General features: G+C 53.1%; 26 non-coding genes and 1 pseudogene across 26 annotated transcripts; all 27 read left to right on the top strand.

Annotated features, from left to right (window-relative positions):
• Positions 1–493: 493 nt before the first annotated feature.
• Positions 494–612, top strand: LOC135590945 (5S ribosomal RNA). Its single transcript, XR_010478349.1, has one exon. It is a non-coding gene; the product is annotated as a 5S ribosomal RNA (ribosomal RNA).
• Positions 613–1,789: 1,177 nt separating this feature from the next.
• Positions 1,790–1,908, top strand: LOC135592107 (5S ribosomal RNA). Its single transcript, XR_010478872.1, has one exon. It is a non-coding gene; the product is annotated as a 5S ribosomal RNA (ribosomal RNA).
• A 544-nt stretch (positions 1,909–2,452) lies between these two features.
• On the top strand, positions 2,453–2,571 carry LOC135590027 (5S ribosomal RNA). Its single transcript, XR_010477434.1, has one exon. It is a non-coding gene; the product is annotated as a 5S ribosomal RNA (ribosomal RNA).
• A 544-nt stretch (positions 2,572–3,115) lies between these two features.
• On the top strand, positions 3,116–3,234 carry LOC135590636 (5S ribosomal RNA). Its single transcript, XR_010478043.1, has one exon. It is a non-coding gene; the product is annotated as a 5S ribosomal RNA (ribosomal RNA).
• Positions 3,235–3,564: 330 nt separating this feature from the next.
• On the top strand, positions 3,565–3,683 carry LOC135590261 (5S ribosomal RNA). Its single transcript, XR_010477668.1, has one exon. It is a non-coding gene; the product is annotated as a 5S ribosomal RNA (ribosomal RNA).
• Positions 3,684–4,227: 544 nt separating this feature from the next.
• On the top strand, positions 4,228–4,346 carry LOC135590957 (5S ribosomal RNA). The gene has a single exon (XR_010478361.1). It is a non-coding gene; the product is annotated as a 5S ribosomal RNA (ribosomal RNA).
• Positions 4,347–5,523: 1,177 nt separating this feature from the next.
• On the top strand, positions 5,524–5,642 carry LOC135592108 (5S ribosomal RNA). Its single transcript, XR_010478873.1, has one exon. It is a non-coding gene; the product is annotated as a 5S ribosomal RNA (ribosomal RNA).
• Positions 5,643–6,186: 544 nt separating this feature from the next.
• On the top strand, positions 6,187–6,305 carry LOC135592109 (5S ribosomal RNA). The gene has a single exon (XR_010478875.1). It is a non-coding gene; the product is annotated as a 5S ribosomal RNA (ribosomal RNA).
• A 1,177-nt stretch (positions 6,306–7,482) lies between these two features.
• Positions 7,483–7,601, top strand: LOC135592110 (5S ribosomal RNA). Its single transcript, XR_010478876.1, has one exon. It is a non-coding gene; the product is annotated as a 5S ribosomal RNA (ribosomal RNA).
• Positions 7,602–8,145: 544 nt separating this feature from the next.
• Positions 8,146–8,264, top strand: LOC135590970 (5S ribosomal RNA). Its single transcript, XR_010478373.1, has one exon. It is a non-coding gene; the product is annotated as a 5S ribosomal RNA (ribosomal RNA).
• A 544-nt stretch (positions 8,265–8,808) lies between these two features.
• On the top strand, positions 8,809–8,927 carry LOC135590982 (5S ribosomal RNA). Its single transcript, XR_010478385.1, has one exon. It is a non-coding gene; the product is annotated as a 5S ribosomal RNA (ribosomal RNA).
• A 1,177-nt stretch (positions 8,928–10,104) lies between these two features.
• On the top strand, positions 10,105–10,223 carry LOC135590737 (5S ribosomal RNA). The gene has a single exon (XR_010478143.1). It is a non-coding gene; the product is annotated as a 5S ribosomal RNA (ribosomal RNA).
• A 1,177-nt stretch (positions 10,224–11,400) lies between these two features.
• LOC135590738 (5S ribosomal RNA) lies at positions 11,401–11,519 on the top strand. Its single transcript, XR_010478144.1, has one exon. It is a non-coding gene; the product is annotated as a 5S ribosomal RNA (ribosomal RNA).
• A 544-nt stretch (positions 11,520–12,063) lies between these two features.
• LOC135592112 (5S ribosomal RNA) lies at positions 12,064–12,182 on the top strand. Its single transcript, XR_010478878.1, has one exon. It is a non-coding gene; the product is annotated as a 5S ribosomal RNA (ribosomal RNA).
• Positions 12,183–12,707: 525 nt separating this feature from the next.
• On the top strand, positions 12,708–12,826 carry LOC135591999 (5S ribosomal RNA). The gene has a single exon (XR_010478765.1). It is a non-coding gene; the product is annotated as a 5S ribosomal RNA (ribosomal RNA).
• Positions 12,827–14,003: 1,177 nt separating this feature from the next.
• LOC135591045 (5S ribosomal RNA) lies at positions 14,004–14,151 on the top strand (annotated as a pseudogene).
• Positions 14,152–14,481: 330 nt separating this feature from the next.
• LOC135590486 (5S ribosomal RNA) lies at positions 14,482–14,600 on the top strand. The gene has a single exon (XR_010477893.1). It is a non-coding gene; the product is annotated as a 5S ribosomal RNA (ribosomal RNA).
• A 1,177-nt stretch (positions 14,601–15,777) lies between these two features.
• Positions 15,778–15,896, top strand: LOC135589916 (5S ribosomal RNA). Its single transcript, XR_010477323.1, has one exon. It is a non-coding gene; the product is annotated as a 5S ribosomal RNA (ribosomal RNA).
• Positions 15,897–16,440: 544 nt separating this feature from the next.
• On the top strand, positions 16,441–16,559 carry LOC135592113 (5S ribosomal RNA). Its single transcript, XR_010478879.1, has one exon. It is a non-coding gene; the product is annotated as a 5S ribosomal RNA (ribosomal RNA).
• Positions 16,560–17,118: 559 nt separating this feature from the next.
• Positions 17,119–17,237, top strand: LOC135590034 (5S ribosomal RNA). The gene has a single exon (XR_010477440.1). It is a non-coding gene; the product is annotated as a 5S ribosomal RNA (ribosomal RNA).
• Positions 17,238–17,781: 544 nt separating this feature from the next.
• Positions 17,782–17,900, top strand: LOC135592069 (5S ribosomal RNA). The gene has a single exon (XR_010478835.1). It is a non-coding gene; the product is annotated as a 5S ribosomal RNA (ribosomal RNA).
• Positions 17,901–18,444: 544 nt separating this feature from the next.
• Positions 18,445–18,563, top strand: LOC135592115 (5S ribosomal RNA). The gene has a single exon (XR_010478880.1). It is a non-coding gene; the product is annotated as a 5S ribosomal RNA (ribosomal RNA).
• A 544-nt stretch (positions 18,564–19,107) lies between these two features.
• LOC135590160 (5S ribosomal RNA) lies at positions 19,108–19,226 on the top strand. Its single transcript, XR_010477567.1, has one exon. It is a non-coding gene; the product is annotated as a 5S ribosomal RNA (ribosomal RNA).
• A 544-nt stretch (positions 19,227–19,770) lies between these two features.
• Positions 19,771–19,889, top strand: LOC135592116 (5S ribosomal RNA). The gene has a single exon (XR_010478881.1). It is a non-coding gene; the product is annotated as a 5S ribosomal RNA (ribosomal RNA).
• Positions 19,890–20,433: 544 nt separating this feature from the next.
• On the top strand, positions 20,434–20,552 carry LOC135590994 (5S ribosomal RNA). Its single transcript, XR_010478396.1, has one exon. It is a non-coding gene; the product is annotated as a 5S ribosomal RNA (ribosomal RNA).
• A 1,177-nt stretch (positions 20,553–21,729) lies between these two features.
• On the top strand, positions 21,730–21,848 carry LOC135590387 (5S ribosomal RNA). Its single transcript, XR_010477794.1, has one exon. It is a non-coding gene; the product is annotated as a 5S ribosomal RNA (ribosomal RNA).
• Positions 21,849–22,178: 330 nt separating this feature from the next.
• Positions 22,179–22,297, top strand: LOC135589968 (5S ribosomal RNA). The gene has a single exon (XR_010477374.1). It is a non-coding gene; the product is annotated as a 5S ribosomal RNA (ribosomal RNA).
• Positions 22,298–23,252: the final 955 nt, after the last annotated feature.

Raw genomic sequence — 23,252 nt, forward strand, 5'->3', positions numbered from 1 at the left:
TTTCAATTTTTCCAGCATTATGGCCAACAATAAATATGTCATTAACATTTATATAGCAGGAGAATAATGAAATCATCATCTAAAAATTTCTTCATAAAACATACAATGACCAGACATGGTTCTAGGATGGGTGACCCCCTGGGAAGTCCTCGTGTTGCACTCCTTTTTGTGCCCCGAGCGGCCAAAACCTCTCCCGTCGACCTCCGAGGCGATGGTTTTGGGCCTCGGAATTTGCCATGACCGCTACGCAGTCAGTCTCGTGGGGCTCGGAGAGAGCTTTCCGGAATGGGGCCGCAATAGCGATTCCGAGTTCGTTCGAGAAAGTCCCGATGGTTTCGGCGCGCGCTTGCCGTGTCCGGTACGCGGTCGGCCTCGTGGGCATCGGAGGGATCCGACAATGGCGATTCCGAGATCGTTCGAGAGGTTTCGGGGCTCCGGTCGTCGATGCGCCGTCCGCGACGTGCACAAAGGCGAGGGACGACGCACACAAAACGAGTGCGATCATACCAGCACTAAAGCACCGGATCCCATCAGAACTCCGAAGTTAAGCCTGCTTGGGCGAGAGTAGTACTAGGATGGGTGACCCCCTGGGAAGTCCTCGTGTTGCACTCCTTTTTGCGCCCCGAGCGGCCAAAAGACTTACTTAAAACTCTCTTTTAAGCTTTTCAATTTTTCCAGCATTATGGCCAACAATAAATATGTCATTAACATATATATAGCAGGAGAATAATGAAATCATCATCTAAAAATTTTTTCATAAAACATACAATGACCAGACATGGTTCTAAGATGGGTGACCCCCTGGGAAGTCCTCGTGTTTTACTCCTTTTTGCGCCCCGAGCGGCCAAAACCTCTCCCGTCGACCTCCGAGGCGATGGTTTTGGGCCTCGGAATTTGCCGTGACCGCTAAGCAGTCAGTCTCGTAGGGCTCGGAGAGAGCTTTCCGGAATGGAGCCGCAATAGCGATTCCGAGTTCATTCGAGAAAGTCCCGATGGTTTCGGCGCGCGCTTGCCGTGTCCGGTACGCGGTCGGCCTCGTGGGCATCGGAGGGATCCGACAATGGCCATTCCGAGATCGTTCGAGAGGTTTCGGGGCTCCGGTCGTCGATGCGCCGTCCGCGACGTGCACAAAGGCGAGGGACGACGCACACAAAACGAGTGCGATCATACCAGCACCGAATCACATCAGAACTCCGAAGTTAAGCGTGCTTGGGTCACCCATGGGAAGTCCCCGTGTTGCACTCCTTTTTGCGCCCCGAGCGGCCAAAAGACTTACTTAAAACTATCTTTTAAGCTTTTCAATTTTTCCAGCATTATGGCCAACAATAAATATGTCATTAACATATATATAGCAGGAGAATAATGAAATCATCATCTAAAAATTTCTTCATAAAACATACAATGACCAGACATGGTTCTAGGATGGGTGACCCCCTGGGAAGTCCTCGTGTTGCACTCCTTTTTGCGCCCCGAGCAGCCAAAACCTCTCCCGTCGACCTCCGAGGCGATGGTTTTGGGCCTCGGAATTTGCCGTGACCGCTACGCTGTCAGTCTCGTGGGGCTCGGAGAGAGCTTTCCGGAATGGGGCCGCAATAGCGATTCCGAGTTCGTTCGAGAAAGTCCCGATGGTTTCGGCGGGCGCTTGCCGTGTCCGGTACGCGGTCGGCCTCGTGGGCATCGGAGGGATCCGACAATGGCGATTCCGAGATCGTTCGAGAGGTTTCGGGGCTCCGGTCGTCGATGCGTCGTCCGCGACGTGAACAAAGGCGAGGGACGACGCACACAAAACGAGTGCGATCATACCAGCACTAAAGCACCGGATCCCATCAGAACTCCGAAGTTAAGCCTGCTTGGGCGAGAGTAGTACTAGGATGGGTGACCCCCTGGGAAGTCCTTGTGTTGCACTCCTTTTTGCGCCCCGAGCGGCCAAAAGACTTACTTAAAACTCTCTTTTAAGCTTTTCAATTTTTCCAGCATTATGGCCAACAATAAATATGTCATTAACATATATATAGCAGGAGAATAATGAAATCATCATCTAAAAATTTCTTCATAAAACATACAATGACCAGACATGGTTCTAGGATGGGTGACCCCCTGGGAAGTCCTCGTGTTGCACTCCTTTTTGTGCCCTGAGCGGCCAAAACCTCTCCCGTCGACCTCCGAGGCGATGGTTTTGGGCCTCGGAATTTGCCATGACCGCTACGCAGTCAGTCTCGTGGGGCTCGGAGAGAGCTTTCCGGAATGGGGCCGCAATAGCGATTCCGAGTTCGTTCGAGAAAGTCCCGATGGTTTCGGCGCGCGCTTGCCGTGTCCGGTACGCGGTCGGCCTCGTGGGCATCGGAGGGATCCGACAATGGCGATTCCGAGATCGTTCGAGAGGTTTCGGGGCTCCGGTCGTCGATGCGCCGTCCGCGACGTGCACAAAGGCGAGGGACGACGCACACAAAACTAGTGCGATCATACCAGCACTAAAGCACCGGATCCCATCAGAACTCCGAAGTTAAGCCTGCTTGGGCGAGAGTAGTACTAGGATGGGTGACCCCCTGGGAAGTCGTCGTGTTGCACTCCTTTTTGCGCCCCGAGCGGCCAAAAGACTTACTTAAAACTCTCTTTTAAGCTTTTCAATTTTTCCAGCATTATGGCCAACAATAAATATGTCATTAACATATATATAGCAGGAGAATAATGAAATCATCATCTAAAAATTTTTTCATAAAACATACAATGACCAGACATGGTTCTAAGATGGGTGACCCCCTGGGAAGTCCTCGTGTTTTACTCCTTTTTGCGCCCCGAGCGGCCAAAACCTCTCCCGTCGACCTCCGAGGCGATGGTTTTGGGCCTCGGAATTTGCCGTGACCGCTACGCAGTCAGTCTCGTGGGGCTCGGAGAGAGCTTTCCGGAATGGGGCCGCAATAGCGATTCCGAGTTCGTTCGAGAAAGTCCCGATGGTTTCGGCGGGCGCTTGCCGTGTCCGGTACGCGGTCGGCCTCGTGGGCATCGGAGGGATCCGACAATGGCGATTCCGAGATCGTTCGAGAGGTTTCGGGGCTCCGGTCGTCGATGCGCCGTCCGCGACGTGCACAAAGGCGAGGGACGACGCACACAAAACAAGTGCGATCATACCAGCACTAAAGCCCCGAATCCCATCAGAACTCCGAAGTTAATCGTGCTTGGGCGAGAGTAGTACAAGGATGGGTGACCCCCTGGGAAGTCCTCGTGTTGCACTCCTTTTTGCGCCCCGAGCGGCCAAAACCTCTCCCGTCGACCTCCGAGGCGATGGTTTTGGGCCTCGGAATTTGCCGTGACCGCTACGTAGTCAGTCTCGTGGGGCTCGGAGAGAGCTTTCCGGAATGGGGCCGCAATAGCGATTCCGAGTTCGTTCGAGAAAGTCCCGATGGTTTCGGCGCGCGCTTGCCGTGTCCGGTACACGGTCGGCCTCGTGGGCATCGGAGGGATCCGACAATGGCGATTCCGAGATCGTTCGAGAGGTTTCGGGGCTCCGGTCGTCGATGCGCCGTCCGCGACGTGCACAAAGGCGAGGGACGACGCACACAAAACGAGTGCGCTCATACCAGCACTAAAGCACCGGATCCCATCAGAACTCCGAAGTTAAGCCTGCTTGGGCTAGAGTAGTACTAGGATGGGTGACCCCCTGCGAAGTCCTCGTGTTGCACTCCTTTTTGCGCCCCGAGCGGCCAAAAGACTTACTTAAAACTCTCTTTTAAGCTTTTCAATTTTTCCAGCATTATGGCCAACAATAAATATGTCATGAACATATATATAGCATGAGAATAATGAAATCATCATCTAAAAATTTCTTCATAAAACATACAATGACCAGACATGGTTCTAGGATGGGTGACCCCCTGGGAAGTCCTCGTGTTGCACTCCTTTTTGCGCCTCGAGCGGCCAAAACCTCTCCCGTCGACCTCCGAGGCGATGGTTTTGGGCCTCGGAATTTGCCGTGACCGCTACGCAGTCAGTCTCGTGGGGCTCGGAGAGTGCTTTCCGGAATGGGGCCGCAATAGCGATTCCGAGTTCGTTCGAGAAAGTCCCGATGGTTTCGGCGCGCGCTTGCCGTGTCCGGTACGCGGTCGGCCTCGTGGGCATCGGAGGGATCCGACAATGGCGATTCCGAGATCGTTCGAGAGGTTTCGGGGCTCCGGTCGTCGATGCGCCGTCCGCGACGTGCACAAAGGCGAGGGACGACGCACACAAAACGAGTGCGATCATACCAGCACTAAAGCACCGGATCCCATCAGAACTCCGAAGTTAAGCCTGCTTGGGCGAGAGTAGTACTAGGATGGGTGACCCCCTGGGAAGTCCTCGTGTTGCACTCCTTTTTGCGCCCCGAGCGGCCAAAAGACTTACTTGAAACTCTCTTTTAAGCTTTTCAATTTTTCCAGCATTATGGCCAACAATAAATATGTCATTAACATATATATAGCAGGAGAATAATGAAATCATCATCTAAAAATTTCTTCATAAAACATACAATGACCAGACATGGTTCTAAGATGGGTGACCCCCTGGGAAGTCCTCGTGTTTTACTCCTTTTTGCGCCCCGAGCGGCCAAAACCTCTCCCGTCGACCTCCGAGGCGATGGTTTTGGGCCTCGGAATTTGCCGTGACCGCTAAGCAGTCAGTCTCGTAGGGCTCGGAGAGAGCTTTCCGGAATGGAGCCGCAATAGCGATTCCGAGTTCATTCGAGAAAGTCCCGATGGTTTCGGCGCGCGCTTGCCGTGTCCGGTACGCGGTCGGCCTCGTGGGCATCGGAGGGATCCGACAATGGCGATTCCGAGATCGTTCGAGAGGTTTCGGGGCTCCGGTCGTCGATGCGCCGTCCGCGACGTGCTCAAAGGCGAGGGACGATGCACACAAAACGAGTGCGATCATACCAACACCGGATCACATCAGAACTCCGAAGTTAAGCGTGCTTGGGTCACCCGTGGGAAGTCCTCGTGTTGCACTCCTTTTTGCGCCCCGAGCGGCCAAAAGACTTACTCAAAACTATCTTTTAAGCTTTTCAATTTTTCCAGCATTATGGCCAACAATAAATATGTCATTAACATATATATAGCAGGAGAATAATGAAATCATCATCTAAAAATTTCTTCATAAAACATACAATGACCAGACATGGTTCTAGGATGGGTGACCCCCAGGGAAGTCCTCGTGTTGCACTCCTTTTTGCGCCCCGAGCAGCCAAAACCTCTCCCGTCGACCTCCGAGGCGATGGTTTTGGGCCTCGGAATTTGCCGTGACCGCTACGCTGTCAGTCTCGTGGGGCTCGGAGAGAGCTTTCCGGAATGGGGCCGCAATAGCGATTCCGAGTTCGTTCGAGAAAGTCCCGATGGTTTCGGCGCGCGCTTGCCGTGTCCGGTACGCGGTCGGCCTCGTGGGCATCGGAGGGATCCGACAATGGCGATTCCGAGATCGTTCGAGAGGTTTCGGGGCTCCGGTCGTCGATGCGCCGTCCGCGACGTGAACAAAGGCGAGGGACGACGCACACAAAACGAGTGCGATCATACCAGCACTAAAGCACCGGATCCCATCAGAACTCCGAAGTTAAGCCTGCTTGGGCGAGAGTAGTACTAGGATGGGTGACCCCCTGGGAAGTCCTTGTGTTGCACTCCTTTTTGCGCCCCGAGCGGCCAAAAGACTTACTTAAAACTCTCTTTTAAGCTTTTCAATTTTTCCAGCATTATGGCCAACAATAAATATGTCATTAACATATATATAGCAGGAGAATAATGAAATCATCATCTAAAAATTTCTTCATAAAACATACAATGACCAGACATGGTTCTAGGATGGGTGACCCCCTGGGAAGTCCTCGTGTTGCACTCCTTTTTGTGCCCCGAGCGGCCAAAACCTCTCCCGTCGACCTCCGAGGCGATGGTTTTGGGCCTCGGAATTTGCCATGACCGCTACGCAGTCAGTCTCGTGGGGCTCGGAGAGAGCTTTCCGGAATGGGGCCGCAATAGCGATTCCGAGTTCGTTCGAGAAAGTCCCGATGGTTTCGGCGCGCGCTTGCCGTGTCCGGTACGCGGTCGGCCTCGTGGGCATCGGAGGGATCCGACAATGGCGATTCCGAGATCGTTCGAGAGGTTTCGGGGCTCCGGTCGTCGATGCGCCGTCCGCGACGTGCACAAAGGCGAGGGACGACGCACACAAAACGAGTGCGATCATACCAGCACTAAAGCACCGGATCCCATCAGAACTCCGAAGTTAAGCCTGCTTGGGCGAGAGTAGTACTAGGATGGGTGACCCCCTGGGAAGTCCTTGTGTTGCACTCCTTTTTGCGCCCCGAGCGGCCAAAAGACTTACTTAAAACTCTCTTTTAAGCTTTTCAATTTTTCCAGCATTATGGCCAACAATAAATATGTCATTAACATATATATAGCAGGAGAATAATGAAATCATCATCTAAAAATTTCTTCATAAAACATACAATGACCAGACATGGTTCTAAGATGGGTGACCCCCTGGGAAGTCCTCGTGTTTTACTCCTTTTTGCGCCCCGAGCGGCCAAAACCTCTCCCGTCGACCTCCGAGGCGATGGTTTTGGGCCTCGGAATTTGCCGTGACCGCTAAGCAGTCAATCTCGTAGGGCTCGGAGAGAGCTTTCCGGAATGGAGCCGCAATAGCGATTCCGAGTTCATTCGAGAAAGTCCCGATGGTTTCGGCGCGCGCTTGCCGTGTCCGGTACGCGGTCGGCCTCGTGGGCATCGGAGGGATCCGACAATGGCGATTCCGAGATCGTTCGAGAGGTTTCGGGGCTCGGGTCGTCAATGCGCCGTCCGCGACGTGCACAAAGGCGAGGGACGATGCACACAAAACGAGTGCGATCATACCAGCACCGGATCACATCAGAACTCCGAAGTTAAGCGTGCTTGGGTCACCCGTGGGAAGTCCTCGTGTTGCACTCCTTTTTGCGCCCCGAGCGGCCAAAAGACTTACTCAAAACTATCTTTTAAGCTTTTCAATTTTTCCAGCATTATGGCCAACAATAAATATGTCATTAACATATATATAGCAGGAGAATAATGAAATCATCATCTAAAAATTTCTTCATAAAACATACAATGACCAGACATGGTTCTAGGATGGGTGACCCCCAGGGAAGTCCTCGTGTTGCACTCCTTTTTGCGCCCCGAGCAGCCAAAACCTCTCCCGTCGACCTCCGAGGCGATGGTTTTGGGCCTCGGAATTTGCCGTGACCGCTACGCTGTCAGTCTCGTGGGGCTCGGAGAGAGCTTTCCGGAATGGGGCCGCAATAGCGATTCCGAGTTCGTTCGAGAAAGTCCCGATGGTTTCGGCGCGCGCTTGCCGTGTCCGGTACGCGGTCGGCCTCGTGGGCATCGGAGGGATCCGACAATGGCGATTCCGAGATCGTTCGAGAGGTTTCGGGGCTCCGGTCGTCGATGCGCCGTCCGCGACGTGAACAAAGGCGAGGGACGACGCACACAAAACGAGTGCGATCATACCAGCACTAAAGCACCGGATCCCATCAGAACTCCGAAGTTAAGCCTGCTTGGGCGAGAGTAGTACTAGGATGGGTGACCCCCTGGGAAGTCCTTGTGTTGCACTCCTTTTTGCGCCCCGAGCGGCCAAAAGACTTACTTAAAACTCTCTTTTAAGCTTTTCAATTTTTCCAGCATTATGGCCAACAATAAATATGTCATTAACATATATATAGCAGGAGAATAATGAAATCATCATCAAAAAATTTCTTCATAAAACATACAATGACCAGACATGGTTCTAGGATGGGTGACCCCCTGGGAAGTCCTCGTGTTGCACTCCTTTTTGTGCCCCGAGCGGCCAAAACCTCTCCCGTCGACCTCCGAGGCGATGGTTTTGGGACTCGGAATTTGCCGTGACCGCTACGCAGTCAGTCTCGTGGGGCTCGGAGAGAGCTTTCCGGAATGGGGCCGCAATAGCGATTCCGAGTTCGTTCGAGAAAGTCCCGATGGTTTCGGCGCGCGCTTGCCGTGTCCGGTACGCGGTCGGCCTCGTGGGCATCGGAGGGATCCGACAATGGCGATTCCGAGATCGTTCGAGAGGTTTCGGGGCTCCGGTCGTCGATGCGCCGTCCGCGACGTGCACAAAGGCGAGGGACGACGCACACAAAACGAGTGCGATCATACCAGCACTAAAGCACCGGATCCCATCAGAACTCCGAAGTTAAGCCTGCTTGGGCGAGAGTAGTACTAGGATGGGTGACCCCCTGGGAAGTCCTCGTGTTGCACTCCTTTTTGCGCCCCGAGCAGCCAAAAGACTTACTTAAAACTCTCTTTTAAGCTTTTCAATTTTTCCAGCATTATGGCCAACAATAAATATGTCATTAACATATATATAGCAGGAGAATAATGAAATCATCATCTAAAAATTTCTTCATAAAACATACAATGACCAGACATGGTTCTAGGATGGGTGACCCCCTGGGAAGTCCTCGTGTTGCACTCCTTTTTGTGCCCCGAGCGGCCAAAACCTCTCCCGTCGACCTCCGAGGCGATGGTTTTGGGCCTCGGAATTTGCCGTGACCGCTACGCAGTCAGTCTCGTGGGGCTCGGAGAGAGCTTTCCGGAATGGGGCCGCAATAGCGATTCCGAGTTCGTTCGAGAAAGTCCCGATGGTTTCGGCGCGCGCTTGCCGTGTCCGGTACGCGGTCGGCCTCGTGGGCATCGGAGGGATCCGACAATGGCGATTCCGAGATCGTTCGAGAGGTTTCGGGGCTCCGGTCGTCGATGCGCCGTCCGCGACGTGCACAAAGGCGAGGGACGACGCACACAAAACGAGTGCGATCATACCAGCACTAAAGCACCGGATCCCATCAGAACTCCGAAGTTAAGCCTGCTTGGGCGAGAGTAGTACTAGGATGGGTGACCCCCTGGGAAGTCCTCGTGTTGCACTCCTTTTTGCGCCCCGAGCAGCCAAAAGACTTACTTAAAACTCTCTTTTAAGCTTTTCAATTTTTCCAGCATTATGGCCAACAATAAATATGTCATTAACATATATATAGCAGGAGAATAATGAAATCATCATCTAAAAATTTCTTCATAAAACATACAATGACCAGACATGGTTCTAAGATGGGTGACCCCCTGGGAAGTCCTCGTGTTTTACTCCTTTTTGCGCCCCGAGCGGCCAAAACCTCTCCCGTCGACCTCCGAGGCGATGGTTTTGGGCCTCGGAATTTGCCGTGACCGCTAAGCAGTCAGTCTCGTAGGGCACGGAGAGAGCTTTCCGGAATGGAGCCGCAATAGCGATTCCGAGTTCATTCGAGAAAGTCCCGATGGTTTCGGCGCGCGCTTGCCGTGTCCGGTACGCGGTCGGCCTCGTGGGCATCGGAGGGATCCGACAATGGCGATTCCGAGATCGTTCGAGAGGTTTCGGGGCTCCGGTCGTCGATGCGCCGTCCGCGACGTGCACAAAGGCGAGGGACGACGCACACAAAACGAGTGCGATCATACCAGCACCGGATCACATCAGAACTCCGAAGTTAAGCGTGCTTGGGTCACCCATGGGAAGTCCCCGTGTTGCACTCCTTTTTGCGCCCCGAGCGGCCAAAAGACTTACTTAAAACTATCTTTTAAGCTTTTCAATTTTTCCAGCATTATGGCCAACAATAAATATGTCATTAACATATATATAGCAGGAGAATAATGAAATCATCATCTAAAAATTTCTTCATAAAACATACAATGACCAGACATGGTTCTAGGATGGGTGACCCCCTGGGAAGTCCTCGTGTTGCACTCCTTTTTGCGCCCCGAGCAGCCAAAACCTCTCCCGTCGACCTCCGAGGCGATGGTTTTGGGCCTCGGAATTTGCCGTGACCGCTACGCAGTCAGTCTCGTGGGGCTCGGAGAGAGCTTTCCGGAATGGGGCCGCAATAGCGATTCCGAGTTCGTTCGAGAAAGTCCCGATGGTTTCGGCGGGCGCTTGCCGTGTCCGGTACGCGGTCGGCCTCGTGGGCATCGGAGGGATCCGACAATGGCGATTCCGAGATCGTTCGAGAGGTTTCGGGGCTCCGGTCGTCGATGCGCCGTCCGCGACGTGCACAAAGGTGAGGGACGACGCACACAAAACAAGTGCGATCATACCAGCACTAAAGCCCCGGATCTCATCAGAACTCCGAAGTTAAGCCTGCTTGGGCGAGAGTATTACTAGGATGGGTGACCCCCTGGGAAGTCCTTGTGTTGCACTCTTTTATGCGCCCCGAGCGGCCAAAAGACTTACTTAAAACTCTCTTTTAAGCTTTTCAATTTTTCCAGCATTATGGCCAACAATAAATATGTCATTAACATATATATAGCAGGAGAATAATGAAATCATCATCTAAAAATTTCTTCATAAAACATACAATGACCAGACATGGTTCTAGGATGGGTGACCCCCTGGGAAGTCCTCGTGTTGCACTCCTTTTTGTGCCCCGAGCGGCCAAAACCTCTCCCGTCGACCTCCGAGGCGATGGTTTTGGGCCTCGGAATTTGCCGTGACCGCTAAGCAGTCAGTCTCGTAGGGCTCGGAGAGAGCTTTCCGGAATGGAGCCGCAATAGCGATTCCGAGTTCATTCGAGAAAGTCCCGATGGTTTCGGCGCGCGCTTGCCGTGTCCGGTACGCGGTCGGCCTCGTGGGCATCGGAGGGATCCGACAATGGCGATTCCGAGATCGTTCGAGAGGTTTCGGGGCTCCGGTCGTCGATGCGCCGTCCGCGACGTGCACAAAGGCGAGGGACGACGCACACAAAACGAGTGCGATCATACCAGCACCGGATCACATCAGAACTCCGAAGTTAAGCGTGCTTGGGTCACCCATGGGAAGTCCCCGTGTTGCACTCCTTTTTGCGCCCCGAGCGGCCAAAAGACTTACTTAAAACTATCTTTTAAGCTTTTCAATTTTTCCAGCATTATGGCCAACAATAAATATGTCATTAACATATATATAGCAGGAGAATAATGAAATCATCATCTAAAAATTTCTTCATAAAACATACAATGACCAGACATGGTTCTAGGATGGGTGACCCCCTGGGAAGTCCTCGTGTTGCACTCCTTTTTGCGCCCCGAGCAGCCAAAACCTCTCCCGTCGACCTCCGAGGCGATGGTTTTGGGCCTCGGAATTTGCCGTGACCGCTACGCAGTCAGTCTCGTGGGGCTCGGAGAGAGCTTTCCGGAATGGGGCCGCAATAGCGATTCCGAGTTCGTTCGAGAAAGTCCCGATGGTTTCGGCGGGCGCTTGCCGTGTCCGGTACGCGGTCGGCCTCGTGGGCATCGGAGGGATCCGACAATGGCGATTCCGAGATCGTTCGAGAGGTTTCGGGGCTCCGGTCGTCGATGCGCCGTCCGCGACGTGCACAAAGGTGAGGGACGACGCACACAAAACAAGTGCGATCATACCAGCACTAAAGCCCCGGATCTCATCAGAACTCCGAAGTTAAGCCTGCTTGGGCGAGAGTATTACTAGGATGGGTGACCCCCTGGGAAGTCCTTGTGTTGCACTCTTTTATGCGCCCCGAGCGGCCAAAAGACTTACTTAAAACTCTCTTTTAAGCTTTTCAATTTTTCCAGCATTATGGCCAACAATAAATATGTCATTAACATATATATAGCAGGAGAATAATGAAATCATCATCTAAAAATTTCTTCATAAAACATACAATGACCAGACATGGTTCTAGGATGGGTGACCCCCTGGGAAGTCCTCGTGTTGCACTCCTTTTTGTGCCCCGAGCGGCCAAAACCTCTCCCGTCGACCTCCGAGGCGATGGTTTTGGGCCTCGAAATTTGCCGTGACCGCTACGCAGTCAGTCTCGTGGGGCTCGGAGAGAGCTTTCCGGAATGGGGCCGCAATAGCGATTCCGAGTTCGTTCGAGAAAGTCCCGATGGTTTCGGCGCGCGCTTGCCGTGTCCGGTACGCGGTCGGCCTCGTGGGCATCGGAGGGATCCGACAATGGCGATTCCGAGATCGTTCGAGAGGTTTCGGGGCTCCGGTCGTCGATGCGCCGTCCGCGACGTGAACAAAGGCGAGGGACGACGCACACAAAACGAGTGCGATCATACCAGCACTAAAGCACCGGATCCCATCAGAACTCCGAAGTTAAGCCTGCTTGGGCGAGAGTAGTACTAGGATGGGTGACCCCCTGGGAAGTCCTTGTGTTGCACTCCTTTTTGCGCCCCGAGCGGCCAAAAGACTTACTTAAAACTCTCTTTTAAGCTTTTCAATTTTTCCAGCATTATGGCCAACAATAAATATGTCATTAACATATATATAGCAGGAGAATAATGAAATCATCATCTAAAAATTTCTTCATAAAACATACAATGACCAGACATGGTTCTAGGATGGGTGACCCCCTGGGAAGTCCTCGTGTTGCACTCCTTTTTGTGCCCCGAGCGGCCAAAACCTCTCCCGTCGACCTCCGAGGCGATGGTTTTGGGCCTCGGAATTTGCCATGACCGCTACGCAGTCAGTCTCGTGGGGCTCGGAGAGAGCTTTCCGGAATGGGGCCGCAATAGCGATTCCGAGTTCGTTCGAGAAAGTCCCGATGGTTTCGGCGCGCGCTTGCCGTGTCCGGTACGCGGTCGGCCTCGTGGGCATCGGAGGGATCCGACAATGGCGATTCCGAGATCGTCGGTCGTCGATGCGCCGTCCGCGACGTGCACAAAGGCGAGGGACGACGCACACAAAACGAGTGCAATCATACCAGCACTAAAGCACCGGATCCCATCAGAACTCCGAAGTTAAGCCTGCTTGGGCGAGAGTAGTACTAGGATGGGTGACCCCCTGGGAAGTCCTCGTGTTGCACTCCTTTTTGCGCCCCGAGCGGCCAAAAGACTTACTTAAAACTCTCTTTTAAGCTTTTCAATTTTTCCAGCATTATGGCCAACAATAAATATGTCATTAACATATATATAGCAGGAGAATAATGAAATCATCATCTAAAAATTTCTTCATAAAACATACAATGACCAGACATGGTTCTAAGATGGGTGACCCCCTGGGAAGTCCTCGTGTTTTACTCCTTTTTGCGCCCCGAGCGGCCAAAACCTCTCCCGTCGACCTCCGAGGCGATGGTTTTGGGCCTCGGAATTTGCCGTGACCGCTAAGCAGTCAGTCTCGTAGGGCTCGGAGAGAGCTTTCCGGAATGGAGCCGCAATAGCGATTCCGAGTTCATTCGAGAAAGTCCCGATGGTTTCGGCGCGCGCTTGCCGTTTCCGGTACGCGGTCGGCCTCGTGGGCATCGGAGGGATCCGACAATGGCGATTCCGAGATCGTTCGAGAGGTTTCGGGGCTCCGGTCGTCGATGCGCCGTCCGCGACGTGCACAAAGGCGAGGGACGACGCACACAAAACGAGTGCGATCATACCAGCACCGGATCACATCAGAACTCCGAAGTTAAGCGTGCTTGGGTCACCCATGGGAAGTCCCCGTGTTGCACTCCTTTTTGCGCCCCGAGCGGCCAAAAGACTTACTTAAAACTATCTTTTAAGCTTTTCAATTTTTCCAGCATTATGGCCAACAATAAATATGTCATTAACATATATATAGCAGGAGAATAATGAAATCATCATCTAAAAATTTCTTCATAAAACATACAATGACCAGACATGGTTCTAGGATGGGTGACCCCCTGGGAAGTCCTCGTGTTGCACTCCTTTTTGCGCCCCGAGCAGCCAAAACCTCTCCCGTCGACCTCCGAGGCGATGGTTTTGGGCCTCGGAATTTGCCGTGACCGCTACGCAGTCAGTCTCGTGGGGCTCGGAGAGAGCTTTCCGGAATGGGGCCGCAATAGCGATTCCGAGTTCGTTCGAGAAAGTCCCGATGGTTTCGGCGGGCGCTTGCCGTGTCCGGTACGCGGTCGGCCTCGTGGGCATCGGAGGGATCCGACAATGGCGATTCCGAGATCGTTCGAGAGGTTTCGGGGCTCCGGTCGTCGATGCGCCGTCCGCGACGTGCACAAAGGCGAGGGACGACGCAAACAAAACAAGTGCGATCATACCAGCACTAAAGCCCCGGATCCCATCAGAACTCCGAAGTTAATCGTGCTTGGGCGAGAGTAGTACAAGGATGGGTGCTTGGGCGAGAGTAGTACAAGGATGGGTGACCCCCTGGGAAGTCCTCGTGTTGCACTCCTTTTTGCGCCCCGAGCGGCCAAAACCTCTCCCGTCGACCTCCGAGGCGATGGTTTTGGGCCTCGGAATTTGCCGTGACCGCTACGTAGTCAGTCTCGTGGGGCTCGGAGAGAGCTTTCCGGAATGGGGCCGCAATAGCGATTCCGAGTTCGTTCGAGAAAGTCCCGATGGTTTCGGCGCGCGCTTGCCGTGTCCGGTACACGGTCGGCCTCGTGGGCATCGGAGGGATCCGACAATGGCGATTCCGAGATCGTTCGAGAGGTTTCGGGGCTCCGGTCGTCGATGCGCCGTCCGCGACGTGCACAAAGGCGAGGGACGACGCACACAAAACGAGTGCGCTCATACCAGCACTAAAGCAGCGGATCCCATCAGAACTCCGAAGTTAAGCCTGCTTGGGCTAGAGTAGTACTAGGATGGGTGACCCCCTGGGAAGTCCTCGTGTTGCACTCCTTTTTGCGCCCCGAGCGGCCAAAAGACTTACTTAAAACTCTCTTTTAAGCTTTTCAATTTTTCCAGCATTATGGCCAACAATAAATATGTCATGAACATATATATAGCATGAGAATAATGAAATCATCATCTAAAAATTTCTTCATAAAACATACAATGACCAGACATGGTTCTAGGATGGGTGACCCCCTGGGAAGTCCTCGTGTTGCACTCCTTTTTGCGCCTCGAGCGGCCAAAACCTCTCCCGTCGACCTCCGAGGCGATGGTTTTGGGCCTCGGAATTTGCCGTGACCGCTACGCAGTCAGTCTCGTGGGGCTCGGAGAGAGCTTTCCGGAATGGGGCCGCAATAGCGATTCCGAGTTCGTTCGAGAAAGTCCCGATGGTTTCGGCGCGCGCTTGCCGTGTCCGGTACGCGGTCGGCCTCGTGGGAATCGGAGGGATCCGACAATGGCGATTCCGAGATCGTTCGAGAGGTTTCGGGGCTCGGGTCGTCGATGCGCCGTCCGCGACGTGCACAAAGGCGAGGGACGATGCACACAAAACGAGTGCGATCATACCAGCACCGGATCACATCAGAACTCCGAAGTTAAGCGTGCTTGGGTCACCCGTGGGAAGTCCTCGTGTTGCACTCCTTTTTGCGCCCCGAGCGGCCAAAAGACTTACTTAAAACTATCTTTTAAGCTTTTCAATTTTTCCAGCATTATGGCCAACAATAAATATGTCATTAACATATATATAGCAGGAGAATAATGAAATCATCATCTAAAAATTTCTTCATAAAACATACAATGACCAGACATGGTTCTAGGATGGGTGACCCCCAGGGAAGTCCTCGTGTTGCACTCCTTTTTGCGCCCCGAGCAGCCAAAACCTCTCCCGTCGACCTCCGAGGCGATGGTTTTGGGCCTCGGAATTTGTCGTGACCGCTACGCAGTCAGTCTCGTGGGGCTCGGAGAGAGCTTTCCGGAATGGGGCCGCAATAGCGATTCCGAGTTCGTTCGAGAAAGTCCCGATGGTTTCGGCGGGTGCTTGCCGTGTCCGGTACGCGGTCGGCCTCGTGGGCATCGGAGGGATCCGACAATGGCGATTCCGAGATCGTTCGAGAGGTTTCGGGGCTCCGGTCGTCGATGCGCCGTCCGCGACGTGCACAAAGGCGAGGGACGACGCACACAAAACGAGTGCGATCATACCAGCACTAAAGCACCGGATCCCATCAGAACTCCGAAGTTAAGCCTGCTTGGGCGAGAGTAGTACTAGGATGGGTGACCCCCCGGGAAGTCCTTGTGTTGCAGTCCTTTTTGCACCCCGAGCGGCCAAAAGACTTACTTAAAACTCACTTTTAAGCTTTTCAATTTTTCCAGCATTATGGCCAACAATAAATATGTCATTAACATATATATAGCAGGAGAATAATGAAATCATCATCTAAAAATTTCTTCATAAAACATACAATGACCAGACATGGTTCTAGGATGGGTGACCCCCTGGGAAGTCCACGTGTTGCACTCCTTTTTGCGCCCCGAGCGGCCAAAACCTCTCCCGTCGACCTCCGAGGCGATGGTTTTGGGCCTCGGAATTTGCCGTGACCGCTACGCAGTCAGTCTCGTGGGGCTCGGAGAGAGCTTTCCGGAATGGGGCCGCAATAGCGATTCCGAGTTCGTTCGAGAAAGTCCCGATGGTTTCGGCGCGCGCTTGCCGTGTCCGGTACGCGGTCGGCCTCGTGGGCATCGGAGGGATCCGACAATGGCGATTCCGAGATCGTTCGAGAGTTTTCGGGGCTCCGGTCGTCGATGCGCCGTCCGCGACGTGCACAAATGCGAGGGACGACGCATACAAAATGAGTGCGATCATACCAGCACTAAAGCACCGGATCCCATCAGAACTCCGAAGTTAAGCCTGCTTGGGCGAGAGTAGTACTAGGATGGGTGACCCCCTGGGAAGTCCTTGTGTTGCACTCCTTTATGCGCCCCGAGCGGCCAAAAGACTTACTTAAAACTCTCTTTTAAGCTTTTCACTTTTAAGCTTTTCAATTTTTCCAGCATTATGGCCAACAATAAATATGTCATTAACATATATATAGCAGGAGAATAATGAAATCATCATCTAAAAATTTCTTCATAAAACATACAATGACCAGACATGGTTCTAGGATGGGTGACCCCCTGGGAAGTCCTCGTGTTGCACTCCTTTTTGTGCCCCGAGCGGCCAAAACCTCTCCCGTCGACCTCCGAGGCGATGGTTTTGGGCCTCGAAATTTGCCGTGACCGCTACGCAGTCAGTCTCGTGGGGCTCGGAGAGAGCTTTCCGGAATGGGGCCGCAATAGCGATTCCGAGTTCGTTCGAGAAAGTCCCGATGGTTTCGGCGGGCGCTTGCCGTGTCCGGTACGCGGTCGGCCTCGTGGGCATCGGAGGGATCCGACAATGGCGATTCCGAGATCGTTCGAGAGGTTTCGGGGCTCCGGTCGTCGATGCGCCGTCCGCGACGTGCACAAAGGCGAGGGACGACGCACACAAAACAAGTGCGATCATACCAGCACTAAAGCCCCGGATCCCATCAGAACTCCGAAGTTAAGCCTGCTTGGGCGAGAGTAGTACTAGGATGGGTGACCCCCTGGGAAGTCCTTGTGTTGCACTCCTTTATGCGCCCCGAGCGGCCAAAAGACTTACTTAAAACTCTCTTTTAAGCTTTTCAATTTTTCCAGCATTATGGCCAACAATAAATATGTCATTAACATATATATAGCAGGAGAATAATGAAATCATCATCTAAAAATTTCTTCATAAAACATACAATGACCAGACATGGTTCTAGGATGGGTGACCCCCTGGGAAGTCCTCGTGTTGCACTCCTTTTTGTGCCCCGAGCGGCCAAAACCTCTCCCGTCGACCTCCGAGGCGATGGTTTTGGGCCTCGAAATTTGCCGTGACCGCTACGCTGTCAGTCTCGTGGGGCTCGGAGAGAGCTTTCCGGAATGGGGCCGCAATAGCGATTCCGAGTTCGTTCGAGAAAGTCCCGATGGTTTCGGCGGGTGCTTGCCGTGTCCGGTACGCGGTCGGCCTCGTGGGCATCGGAGGGATCCGACAATGGCGATTCCGAGATCGTTCGAGAGGTTTCGGGGCTCCGGTCGTCGATGCGCCGTCCGCGACGTGCACAAAGGCGAGGGACGACGCACACAAAACGAGTGCGATCATACCAGCACTAAAGCACCGGATCCCATCAGAACTCCGAAGTTAAGCCTGCTTGGGCGAGAGTAGTACTAGGATGGGTGACCCCCCGGGAAGTCCTCGTGTTGCACTCCTTTTTGCACCCCGAGCGGCCAAAAGACTTACTTAAAACTCTCTTTTAAGCTTTTCAATTTTTCCAGCATTATGGCCAACAATAAATATGTCATTAACATATATATAGCAGGAGAATAATGAAATCATCATCTAAAAATTTCTTCATAAAACATACAATGACCAGACATGGTTCTAGGATGGGTGACCCCCTGGGAAGTCCACGTGTTGCACTCCTTTTTGCGCCCCGAGCGGCCAAAACCCCTCCCGTCGACCTCCGAGGCGATGGTTTTGGGCCTCGGAATTTGCCGTGACCGCTACGCAGTCAGTCTCGTGGGGCTCGGAGAGAGCTTTCCGGAATGGGGCCGCAATAGCGATTCCGAGTTCGTTCGAGAAAGTCCCGATGGTTTCGGCGCGCGCTTGCCGTGTCCGGTACGCGGTCGGCCTCGTGGGCATCGGAGGGATCCGACAATGGCGATTCCGAGATCGTTCGAGAGTTTTCGGGGCTCCGGTCGTCGATGCGCCGTCCGCGACGTGCACAAATGCGAGGGACGACGCATACAAAATGAGTGCGATCATACCAGCACTAAAGCACCGGATCCCATCAGAACTCCGAAGTTAAGCCTGCTTGGGCGAGAGTAGTACTAGGATGGGTGACCCCCTGGGAAGTCCTTGTGTTGCACTCCTTTATGCGCCCCGAGCGGCCAAAAGACTTACTTAAAACTCTCTTTTAAGCTTTTCAATTTTTCCAGCATTATGGCCAACAATAAATATGTCATTAACATATATATAGCAGGAGAATAATGAAATCATCATCTAAAAATTTCTTCATAAAACATACAATGACCAGACATGGTTCTAGGATGGGTGACCCCCTGGGAAGTCCTCGTGTTGCACTCCTTTTTGTGCCCCGAGCGGCCAAAACCTCTCCCGTCGACCTCCGAGGCGATGGTTTTGGGCCTCGAAATTTGCCGTGACCGCTACGCAGTCAGTCTCGTGGGGCTCGGAGAGAGCTTTCCGGAATGGGGCCGCAATAGCGATTCCGAGTTCGTTGGAGAAAGTCCCGATGGTTTCGGCGGGCGCTTGCCGTGTCCGGTACGCGGTCAGCCTCGTGGGCATCGGAGGGATCCGACAATGGCGATTCCGAGATCGTTCGAGAGGTTTCGGGGCTCCGGTCGTCGATGCGCCGTCCGCGACGTGCACAAAGGCGAGGGACGACGCACACAAAACAAGTGCGATCATACCAGCACTAAAGCCCCGGATCCCATCAGAACTCCGAAGTTAAGCCTGCTTGGGCGAGAGTAGTACTAGGATGGGTGACCCCTTGGGAAGTCCTTGTGTTGCACTCCTTTATGCGCCCCGAGCGGCCAAAAGACTTACTTAAAACTCTCTTTTAAGCTTTTCAATTTTTCCAGCATTATGGCCAACAATAAATATGTCATTAACATATATATAGCAGGAGAATAATGAAATCATCATCTAAAAATTTCTTCATAAAACATACAATGACCAGACATGGTTCTAGGATGGGTGACCCCCTGGGAAGTCCTCGTGTTGCACTCCTTTTTGTGCCCCGAGCGGCCAAAACCTCTCCCGTCGACCTCCGAGGCGATGGTTTTGGGCCTCGAAATTTGCCGTGACCGCTACGCAGTCAGTCTCGTGGGGCTCGGAGAGAGCTTTCCGGAATGGGGCCGCAATAGCGATTCCGAGTTCGTTCGAGAAAGTCCCGATGGTTTCGGCGCGCGCTTGCCGTGTCCGGTACGCGTTCGGCCTCGTGGGCATCGGAGGGATCCGACAATGGCGATTCCGAGATCGTTCGAGAGGTTTCGGGGCTCCGGTCGTCGATGCGCCGTCCACGACGTGAACAAAGGCGAGGGACGACGCACACAAAACGAGTGCGATCATACCAGCACTAAAGCACCGGATCCCATCAGAACTCCGAAGTTAAGCCTGCTTGGGCGAGAGTAGTACTAGGATGGGTGACCCCCTGGGAAGTCCTTGTGTTGCACTCCTTTTTGCGCCCCGAGCGGCCAAAAGACTTACTTAAAACTCTCTTTTAAGCTTTTCAATTTTTCCAGCATTATGGCCAACAATAAATATGTCATTAACATATATATAGCAGGAGAATAATGAAATCATCATCTAAAAATTTCTTCATAAAACATACAATGACCAGACATGGTTCTAGGATGGGTGACCCCCTGGGAAGTCCTCGTGTTGCACTCCTTTTTGTGCCCCGAGCGGCCAAAACCTCTCCCGTCGACCTCCGAGGCGATGGTTTTGGGCCTCGGAATTTGCCATGACCGCTACGCAGTCAGTCTCGTGGGGCTCGGAGAGAGCTTTCCGGAATGGGGCCGTAATAGCGATTCCGAGTTCGTTCGAGAAAGTCCCGATGGTTTCGGCGCGCGCTTGCCGTGTCCGGTACGCGGTCGGCCTCGTGGGCATCGGAGGGATCCGACAATGGCGATTCCGAGATCGTTCGAGAGGTTTCGGGGCTCCGGTCGTCGATGCGCCGTCCGCGACGTGCACAAAGGCGAGGGACGACGCACACAAAACGAGTGCGATCATACCAGCACTAAAGCACCGGATCCCATCAGAACTCCGAAGTTAAGCCTGCTTGGGCGAGAGTAGTACTAGGATGGGTGACCCCCTGGGAAGTCCTCGTGTTGCACTCCTTTTTGCGCCCCGAGCGGCCAAAAGACTTACTTAAAACTCTCTTTTAAGCTTTTCAATTTTTCCAGCATTATGGCCAACAATAAATATGTCATTAACATATATATAGCAGGAGAATAATGAAATCATCATCTAAAAATTTCTTCATAAAACATACAATGACCAGACATGGTTCTAAGATGGGTGACCCCCTGGGAAGTCCTCATGTTTTACTCCTTTTTGCGCCCCGAGCGGCCAAAACCTCTCCCGTCGACCTCCGAGGCGATGGTTTTGGGCCTCGGAATTTGCCGTGACCGCTAAGCAGTCAGTCTCGTAGGGCTCGGAGAGAGCTTTCCGGAATGGAGCCGCAATAGCGATTTCGAGTTCATTCGAGAAAGTCCCGATGGTTTCGGCGCGCGCTTGCCGTGTCCGGTACGCGGTCGGCCTCGTGGGCATCGGAGGGATCCGACAATGGCGATTCCGAGATCGTTCGAGAGGTTTCGGGGCTCCGGTCGTCGATGCGCCGTCCGCGACGTGCACAAAGGCGAGGGACGACGCACACAAAACGAGTGCGATCATACCAGCACCGGATCACATCAGAACTCCGAAGTTAAGCGTGCTTGGGTCACCCATGGGAAGTCCCCGTGTTGCACTCCTTTTTGCGCCCCGAGCGGCCAAAAGACTTACTTAAAACTATCTTTTAAGCTTTTCAATTTTTCCAGCATTATGGCCAACAATAAATATGTCATTAACATATATATAGCAGGAGAATAATGAAATCATCATCTAAAAATTTCTTCATAAAACATACAATGACCAGACATGGTTCTAGGATGGGTGACCCCCTGGGAAGTCCTCGTGTTGCACTCCTTTTTGCGCCCCGAGCAGCCAAAACCTCTCCCGTCGACCTCCGAGGCGATGGTTTTGGGCCTCGGAATTTGCCGTGACCGCTACGCAGTCAGTCTCGTGGGGCTCGGAGAGAGCTTTCCGGAATGGGGCCGCAATAGCGATTCCGAGTTCGTTCGAGAATGTCCCGATGGTTTCGGCGGGCGCTTGCCGTGTCCGGTACGCTGTCGGCCTCGTGGGCATCGGAGGGATCCGACAATGGCGATTCCGAGATCGTTCGAGAGGTTTCGGGGCTCCGGTCGTCAATGCGCCGTCCGCGACGTGCACAAAGGCGAGGGACGACGCACACAAAACAAGTGCGATCATACCAGCACTAAAGCCCCGGATCCCATCAGAACTCCGAAGTTAATCGTGCTTGGGCGAGAGTAGTACAAGGATGGGTGACCCCCTAGGAAGTCCTCGTGTTGCACTCCTTTTTGCGCCCCGAGCGGCCAAAACCTCTCCCGTCGACCTCCGAGGCGATGGTTTTGGGCCTCGGAATTTGCCGTGACCGCTACGTAGTCAGTCTCGTGGGGCTCGGAGAGAGCTTTCCGGAATGGGGCCGCAATAGCGATTCTGAGTTCGTTCGAGAAAGTCCCGATGGTTTCGGCGCGCGCTTGCCGTGTCCGGTACACGGTCGGCCTCGTGGGCATCGGAGGGATCCGACAATGGCGATTCCGAGATCGTTCGAGAGGTTTCGGGGCTCCGGTCGTCGATGCGCCGTCCGCGACGTGCACAAAGGCGAGGGACGACGCACACAAAACGAGTGCGCTCATACCAGCACTAAAGCACCGGATCCCATCAGAACTCCGAAGTTAAGCCTGCTTGGGCTAGAGTAGTACTAGGATGGGTGACCCCCTGGGAAGTCCTCGTGTTGCACTCCTTTTTGCGCCCCGAGCGGCCAAAAGACTTACTTAAAACTCTCTTTTAAGCTTTTCAATTTTTCCAGCATTATGGCCAACAATAAATATGTCATGAACATATATATAGCATGAGAATAATGAAATCATCATCTAAAAATTTCTTCATAAAACATACAATGACCAGACATGGTTCTAGGATGGGTGACCCCCTGGGAAGTCCTCGTGTTGCACTCCTTTTTGCGCCTCGAGCGGCCAAAACCTCTCCCGTCGACCTCCGAGGCGATGGTTTTGGGCCTCGGAATTTGCCATGACCGCTACACAGTCAGTCTCGTGGGGCTCGGAGAGAGCTTTCCGGAATGGGGCCGCAATAGCGATTCCGAGTTCGTTCGAGAAAGTCCCGATGGTTTCGGCGCGCGCTTGCCTTGTCCGGTACGCGGTCGGCCTCGTGGGCATCGGAGGGATCCGACAATGGCGATTCCGAGATCGTTCGAGAGGTTTCGGGGCTCCGGTCGTCGATGCGCCGTCCGCGACGTGCACAAAGGCGAGGGACGATGCACACAAAACGAGTGCGATCATACCAGCACCGGATCACATCAGAACTCCGAAGTTAAGCGTGCTTGGGTCACCCGTGGGAAGTCCTCGTGTTGCACTCCTTTTTGCGCCCCGAGCGGCCAAAAGACTTACTTAAAACTATCTTTTAAGCTTTTCAATTTTTCCAACATTATGGCCAACAATAAATATGTCATTAACATATATATAGCAGGAGAATAATGAAATCATCATCTAAAAATTTCTTCATAAAACATACAATGACCAGACATGGTTCTAGGATGGGTGACCCCCAGGGAAGTCCTCGTGTTGCACTCCTTTTTGCGCCCCGAGCAGCCAAAACCTCTCCCGTCGACCTCCGAGGCGATGGTTTTGGGCCTCGGAATTTGCCGTGACCGCTACGCAGTCAGTCTCGTGGGGCTCGGA

Source organism: Musa acuminata, chromosome BXJ1-8, assembly GCF_036884655.1.
Source record: "Musa acuminata AAA Group cultivar baxijiao chromosome BXJ1-8, Cavendish_Baxijiao_AAA, whole genome shotgun sequence".
Taxonomy (NCBI): Eukaryota; Viridiplantae; Streptophyta; class Magnoliopsida; order Zingiberales; family Musaceae; genus Musa; species Musa acuminata.